The 8,457-nt window shown below is 39.6% G+C and overlaps 1 pseudogene; it reads right to left on the reverse strand.

The window, feature by feature from the left end:
* Nucleotides 1-6,801: 6,801 nt before the first annotated feature.
* Nucleotides 6,802-7,733, reverse strand: LOC133002158 (sodium-dependent phosphate transporter 2-like; annotated as a pseudogene).
* Nucleotides 7,734-8,457: the final 724 nt, after the last annotated feature.

Consider the following 8,457-nt stretch of genomic DNA (forward strand, 5'->3'; position numbering starts at 1 on the left):
TCTCTCTCTCTCTTTCTCTCTCTCTCTCTCTCTTGGTGTGTTTGCATGTAAGAGACACGCCAGAGTTCCCAGACTTCACACCTCTTGCACAGTAAGTGATGAGCAGATTCAGACACTGACCTTTTCCAACCATTGCAGGACTTTGATAATGATCATCCCAATGAGGGCAAACAGACCCACCACCCCCTGCATAATTATCCAGATCATGACTAGGCCATGTAAGTCCTGTTGCGGGAGAAGAGCACAAAGGGAAACGCAAATTTGTCAAATAATGTTCACATGCAGCCAATTGAAACGGTGACAGAAGACAATCATAGGTGACATCTCTAAAATGATTAATCAATCAATTAATTAATGAATACAAACTAAATGTGAATTTCTGCCTCCACGGTTCACATGTTTTTATTTTGTTTTTAAATGTGGATTCATCAGGAGATTGTGGGGCCTTAGAGGATATATATTTATTTTTCTTTCTTTTTGTTTATGTCATTTTTACTCTTGTTTGGTGTTATTAAACTAAAATTCATTGTAATTAATTATTATTATAGATTAGATTTCTTTTTTATCAAAATCATGTGGTTCTAGTATAGTTTTGCTATTTTCCACCGTTTTATGTCAATACAATTTTATATCTTTGGTTGTTTAACTTTTCTCTTATCACAGTCCTTCTCTGGGGCTTTTAATTATGTCAAGTTATTTGACCTCACAGTGTGTTGGTCTCTTACCAAATATGCAGAGCAAACAAACAGCTCTTTAATTGGATGATATTAATCTCTCGCAAGCGCTAATAGAAAAGTCCTCAGCCTCGGTGCAGAACCTCATTCAACCCCGGGTCCTGAGAGCTGCGGGATCCAGATCTGCCTCCACTCAACTACTATTGTCCTTATCCTTATTCATTATCATCATTATTATTCATTATTATCATTATTAATTATTATTATCATTATTACAATTATTATCATTATTATTAATTAGTATCATTATGACCATTGTCATTGGAGCTGCTGTCATTGATGCAGTTTTTAATGGACATTGTTACAACTATAATAAATATCACAATTATCATTATTGTCATTATAATAACGAGTAAAACCAGACGAGAACACAACTTTTCATCTGCCTCTCTCTTTCTCCTCCATTTCTCTCCTCTCTACACAACACATCGAGTCTTCTCATGCATGATACTAAGTTATTATTATTATTATTATTATTATTATACTGACTGGTTGGATCAGGTTTGTTTTCCTCTCCAGTGTCACCAAGTGTTTGCTCGTTGTTCAAACTGTTTGGTTTCTCTATTTAATAACTGTAAAGACTTGACCTCATAATGTGAATAATCAATGTAGTTTGATGCTTTTCATATAAAATGTAATTTAACTGAATTGGAAAGATTAAGGGGTAAAATTGACAAATTATTTAATTTTCTTCAGATTTTATATTTTTTCCCCTTAAAACAACTATTTAACCTGAAAGTATCCATCTGTTCTATATAAATGAAATATGTCTATTGAACAAATATGATCTTTGGAGTCATCGACCACAACAAATACAAACTAGAAAGAAAAATACAAAGCGCTCCGACATCTAAGTAAAAAATCAATTAATTGTAAAAGTAAAATCCTGCAAGGTGACAGAAATTGTTTTACTTTTGTGCAACTTTAAAGTTATTTATCATAAACGGGACTGACGTTGCTTTTGAGTTTTTATTTCTTAATCAAATGTAAAGAAAACCTGACGTATGAAATCACGAGCAGACGTTGCTCAACTCTCACACTAATAGTTTGTTGTTATGTTTACGATAATATGATATGGAGTTTATAAGGGAAGTAATATTTGTTTTGTTTTCCTCTTAGTTCTTACGGTATGTTTATATATCACAGCATGTACGGAGATGGAAATAAAGGGTTTTGAACCATCAGTTAAATAATCAGACCATCATTCAGCCGGGGGTGCTCCTTCACTCCTCCCTCTGCATCTCGGCTCTGCCCTCTCTCTCTCTGTCTCTATCGCTCGTCTGCTGGTTGGAATCTGTAATTTTGAAAAAGCACAAGGGAAATATCGAGGATATTCGCATTTCTGTTTCTTCTGCTGTCGCCATATTCCCTGGTGAATTATTGTATGTCTGGGTTTAAAAAAGTATAGACGCTGAAAAACGTTTGTCGCTTTTCGTTTCTGCTGCCGCTTTGAAAAACGACTCCACCGAGTCTTTCACTTGGCCACTGACGAACAGTACACCAGTAAAGAGTAAATGAACAAATGCGAGCCTAAAGTGGAAAGGAGGGGAAATAAAAACTTAATCACAGACTAGACTCTTCTCTTAACAAATGCACAGAGTATCTTAGGCACTCTGTGCATTTGGCCTCACATCAAGTACATTAACTCTCCTAATTTTTGGTTATCTTGCAACACTGTAGGTATTAGTAATCATTTTATTACATCTCCTTAAACTTAAGTATTATTATCCTTAACTTACTGATGCCTATTTCTCTTGCTGACTAATAAAGGATTATCGTATTTTATATGATTCAGTTTGATGACCGTGACGTTATCTGAGATTCTACTTCTCCACTGTATACCTGCAGTATTCCTACTACTTCCTGTGAGTATTCCGAGTCTTAGAAAAGGGGTTAATGATTAAAACGGTCTTTCCAGGAAGTAGCATGAGCGGCTAAAGTGAGTTTGGATTCAATACAACACTTGTTCTAATCAATAACTGTAGCAGCTCTGCTGTTAAAAAGCTGTTTAGTTCTTCCTCTTCCACAGAGAGAATGATAACTGGGGGTGTTGGCGTCGTGTCAATAACAGAATCAATAAGAAAACTACTATGAATAAAAGCTACATAAAATGATAAAAAACATTACTTGATTATTAAGTGTAAAAGTGATTAAGTTAAACAGAACTAAATCCAGAATGAATTATAAACTGATGCTCATCATTCATAGGAGACAGTCATTAGACGTGATACACAACATAGATCAAAAGTGACCCGGCTCAGTTTATATTTTCTATATCTTTGGGGTGAATTAATTTCATCATTCAGTATTTCAGGTACTCCCCAAATAACTTGCTCTTGATCAACACAATTCCTCATTTGAACTTTTCCTTTGTTAATTTTTTGAATAAAAATCATATTTGTATCACTACCCTTCTAATCCACAACATGGGTCAAAAATGACCCTTATTCATTTCCTGTGTTAATTCATGGGTGTTTCTCTGCTATATTTTTTAAATAAATGTATGTCTTTAAATATAATATTCATTAAATATCTTGTACTTGAATAGTATAAATTATTTTTTTCTCTTTTTCCTTTCTTACTTCATAAACAAACGTACAGTTTGTATTTCTACATCACTATTACACACATGGGTCAAAAATGGACCGAACAGTATTTATTCACTATGGAACACCTACCATTAATTTCACACAGCTGCTTTTGCACATCTGATGCATGTAAGTCTCATTTTACAATCTATTACTAGTGAAAATAAGAAATATGTACAATATTAACTAGCTGTTGTTAGCTAGCTGGCTTCTTTTCTGGCTAGCAACCATAGCTAGATCAACATAATACAACTTGAAATATAACAGTAATAGACGGATTGATATGCATTTGAAATATGCTTTTTATTTTCTTTATCCAGAGTGTTAGTATGGCTGGTCGCAATCATTTCAGACTTACGGTTGACGTGTTCTTAAAGATGCTGTATGAAGAACAGCATGAGGAGAACGAGGAGCCAATTTTTTATTCTGAGTCTGAAATCTCTGATGCTGAGGACCTAGACTGTGCTCCACAGGATGAAGCTGAAGTTGTGGCTGTGTCTTTGAATCCAGCTCTCCTAAATGGAGAATGCTCCTTTGATGACATAGATGTAGAAGATGCGTCCTGTATGTCCACAAAGGAACCTTCTCCTCTATGAAGTGTAAGGGATATGTAACATTTGACCACAATATCATCATGTTTATTACCCTTTGACTGATCATGCTGTATCCTGTACTACTGAATTAATCTTGACCTTTGACTGTCACAACCCCAACCAGAGTGGGAGGGGTGAGCCAAATGAATAAAGACAGAGAATTGTTTCCCATCGGGGTGCATATTACAAACTAACCTTTGTTGTATGCACCATGCTCTGAGCATTAAAGTGTGACAATACTGTAAGAGATTTGTGTCTCGTTTCCTCGTTGTTAAGGTGGGATTGTAGAAATTGCCACGACAGAAGAAATAAGAATAAAGTTCGAGGTGTGAATTAAATCAGCGTATATAAATACAGTCCATTTACCATCTGGTGACATGATGATGTCACCAGCTACTTGCGTGATGTCACCACTCTAGAAAACAGACGCTTATAATAAATCCAAATAGAACAAGCCTCATTTTCACTCTTCAGAAACCAACGGGTGACGTCACGGACACTACGTCCATCTATATATACAGTCTATGGTTCAAGCACGAAGTAAATATAAGTAAGTAAATATTGTACCATGTCGTTTATATTTGAAAAATAAATATTTAATAGTAGAAGCAAGTTTGAAAAATTAAATAAATTAAAGCCCTCAAAAAGCCAATCCATATGCCTGAAAAAACTAATAACAAGAAACTAAAGCCCCTTAAAAAGCCAATTCATTTGTGTTACAATAATAAAATAAGGCTGCAAAGGAGCACTGAACGGGCCCGAGCACATGCTTTTTGAAGCCTGTTGCGGTCGGTGGAGAGAGCGATCAATGACTTAAGGCCGATTTATACTCAGCTTTTTACGCACGCACGCACGCGAGAGACGCAACACGCCCCTCGCGTACTTGCGGGGGGCGTGTTGTGGCTTGCGTGCGTCAGCCAATTTTTCTAACTATACGACAAAGCGACGCGAGCCTCACGCAGCCCGCAAGGCTTGTGATTGGTCTGCTTACTACATCCCGTCCGGAGTCGCATTTCCGGTTTCATGCCCGGAAACTGCGGAAACCACGGAAGATTTAGAAGAACGAATATGGACCAAAATAGAAGAGCACTTGGCAGAAAAGATCCGAAACTATGACCACTAGTATAAACCGTCACTGACCGGCGGATTTGTCCGCCAGAAAAAGGCTCTGAGGAGCCGCCGTGGCGATGTCAATAAACGTGTGCCACACACGAAGAAGAGCCGACTTCAACAAAAAAACATTACTCCGGCTAGTGGTCTGGCGGTGAATTGCGTTGCAACACGCGCAACTGTGGGGGAACTATAAACCAAAACGAGTCCGTAGAAGCTGCGTGCGTAAAAAACGACTATAATTCGGCCTTAAGCGCATGTCTCCGCGTTGCATGCGTATTGCGCACTGCAGCAAGGATAAACACTTCACTTCCTGCGTCCAACGAGCGATGTTCATCCATGCCTGCTGATTGCTCATTAGGGTCAACGCTATCAATTGTACATCACACTGTGAACATTTTATGTTAATTAATTGATAGTTGTAAAAAAGCTTATTTCCTGTTGCCAGTAGGTTGCACCATCACTATCATTACTTACAGACTAATAGATCTGTTCAAGTAGGGGCTCTGATGTAGCGTGAGCAATTTTGTGTCAATTGGACAATGTTACAACTTAATTTTCACACTGATGAAGGTGGTGCGATTAACCTGAACTTATATTAATATATGGAGCTGTTCAGATCAAGATTGTGATTATAAGTCAGCATGTGGGGGCCGGTCGGATAATGCAGCGTGGATTCACAAAGTACTTCCTGTTTCATGGTGAATCAGTAGGTGGCGCTATGCCACTGAGGAAATATTGACACATAGAGCTGTTCAGGCTTGGTATCTGATCATGAGACAGAAGTTTGGAGGTTATAGGACAATGCACAGTGGAGTTATGACAACATCGTGTCCTTTGGCGGAGGATGATCCTTTGCTGCATCTCAATGTTTACACGGTTTGAGAAAATGTCACAATTCTGACCATGATCCATGACTTGACTGAGCTCTTTTGAGCTGTATATTGTAAAGCAGCCAGGAGCAGTTCATCAAAGTATAAAACATGTCACTTCCTTTAGCCTGCTGGGATTTTAAGTCATACTTTTTGTGTAGATGTCATCAGGCCGGGACTCTTGTCTTCCATGTCTAGTTTGGACTCGATTGGACCTTGTAAGCCGAGATACACAACCTTGTGTTCAGATAGCGTGTAATCAAACTTTGATGCCACGCCACGGTCACACCGGGTGATACATCTTGGCTTCAAATTTTGGGAAGATCAGTGAAAGCTAACTGAGGGGCTTTTCCTTAGATGCACTTCTTACTACTTCTGATGGTAATCAAGGCGGTTTTCTGTCTCTGATGAACAGGTGGAGCTTGGGGACAGGTATGGTCTAACAGCCACTGACCTTGTCCAATCTGAACTCAGTGGCATCTGCAGGCCCAATGACTGGGAGCGAATCATCCTCAAGCTTTTCTTCCTGCAAAGAACAAGCTAATTTAAGTCTCTGCGAGGGACATTTCATAAATTTGCTGGAGCTAACACCATTGCTGCCATTAGTTGGCTAGCTTGGTGGCTAACCTCTGCGTCATTTAAAAAAATGACCACTTGGTCCCGGGAGTCATCTTACAGACTCTGATGATGACTGTTTGTGCTTCAGAGTTTAGAAACTTTTCTGGAGTCGAAATTAATCTGTAGCTTTGGTGGAAATACCTCACTGTGTTGTTATTTGGTCTGGTTTCAATGGGAAAGTGGCAGCTACACCTGTAATAGCAATGTAATGTATAACAGTGAACTGTATGTGTATGCCATGGATTTAAATGAGAAGACAAACGGTATAAATACACACAAACTGGTCTCAAACCAGCTGAACCGTATTACCGATCTTGACGAGCTGAATCCATTGTATGCCCTTTTTGCCGACGGCCATCATGGAGAAGCCGATGGTGGCGCCGACAACGCAGTGGGTCCCAGAGATGGGCCGTTTCAGGACGGTGCAGATTAGCAGCCAGACCAGAGGCTAGAGCTAATTGTTCATTGAGAAGTAGATGAAATTTCATCCTGGTTCTATCGAGGGTCGGCTCATGAACTCATGTAACTTATTTATCCAACAGCAGCAGGCCATCCTTGAACAAAGTCACACTGCACAGCGGTGAGGTTCAGTTTTTATTTTTAGAGCTTCAGCTGACAATTATTTCATTATCAGATTACTTATCTGTGATTCCCATTTTTCTGACATGGAAAGTGAACCTTCTTTGACTTCTTATATCTGTTAATTTAATACCTTTAAGCCTTTAGGCAATTTAATGATCTCATTCAGATATGAAATGACATTTACAGAAGAAGCCACACGACAAGGCTTATCCAAGACAAAGTGGCTCAAATCCCTTATTATTGAGACCTTATAAACTACAATAATAATAATAATAGCTTAAACTTATATGCAGTATCAGTGTCTGAACATTAGAGGCAACTCATTGGATCTATAAGCAACTTACCGACCATGGCGCTGACCTCCCCTGCCATGACCAATGGCACGGTCTCATTGTACAGATGGACGTCTATGATGCCTGTCCGTAGTACCATCTCGCCCACCTTGGCACCCAGCAGTGTGGCACCCAGCGTCTCAAAAATGGACGCCAGAATGCACGCCTGCACCAAGGTGAGCGCACCGGACCCCACCGCCGTGTCGAACGAATTGGCCACATCATCGGCGCCCAGTTTGAAGGCCAGGGCGAAGGTGATCACAAATCCAATGATCAGCAACCAGAGGTATGAATCCATATCCATCTTGATATGATTTCAGCGATGAGAGGAGACACAGAAACAGATTCTCCAGCACAGTAATCACCACTTATAGTGACCCTCTGGTAATCAAGGCAGTTTTCTGTCTGATGAACAGGTGGAGCTTGGGGACAGGTATGGTCTAACAGCCACTGGCCTTGTCCAATCTGAACTCAGTGGCATCTGCAGGCCCAATGACTGGGAGCATCCTCAAGCTTTTCTTCCTGCAAAGAAAAAGCTAATTTAAGTCTCTGCCAGGGACATTTCAAAAAATTTGCGGGAGCTAGTTAGCTAAAGCTACACATTTAAAATGTGTGCGAATTGGCTGGGCCAGATATATAAACAGGTTGTTTTTGTGACCCCCCCCCCCCCCCCCATGAAACATTCAATGCACTCAATTGAGCTAACACCATTGCTGCCATTAGTTGGCTATCTTGGTGGCTAATCGCCCTGCACACACGAAGATCGAGACTTTGGGACTCATAGCAAAAGACATACGAATTAGTTTGGTACTGTGTCTAGAAGTGTTTCACGAACTTATAGCAGGATGTATAATTAGAGAAGATGTATGATTTATTTACCATTGTCTTCTCAGCTCCTAACGTCTGGTGCCTGGGCCGTGCTGTCGCTAAATATTGGAACTGCAGTTCTACCACAAATCTACAAACACAGTTTGCGTGGCACCAAGCTGTTGCTTTCTAGGAGCAGTTTGTCGTGATCAACCTTGAAC

This window comes from Limanda limanda, chromosome 5 (genome assembly GCF_963576545.1).
Source record: "Limanda limanda chromosome 5, fLimLim1.1, whole genome shotgun sequence".
Classification (NCBI taxonomy): domain Eukaryota; kingdom Metazoa; phylum Chordata; class Actinopteri; order Pleuronectiformes; family Pleuronectidae; genus Limanda; species Limanda limanda.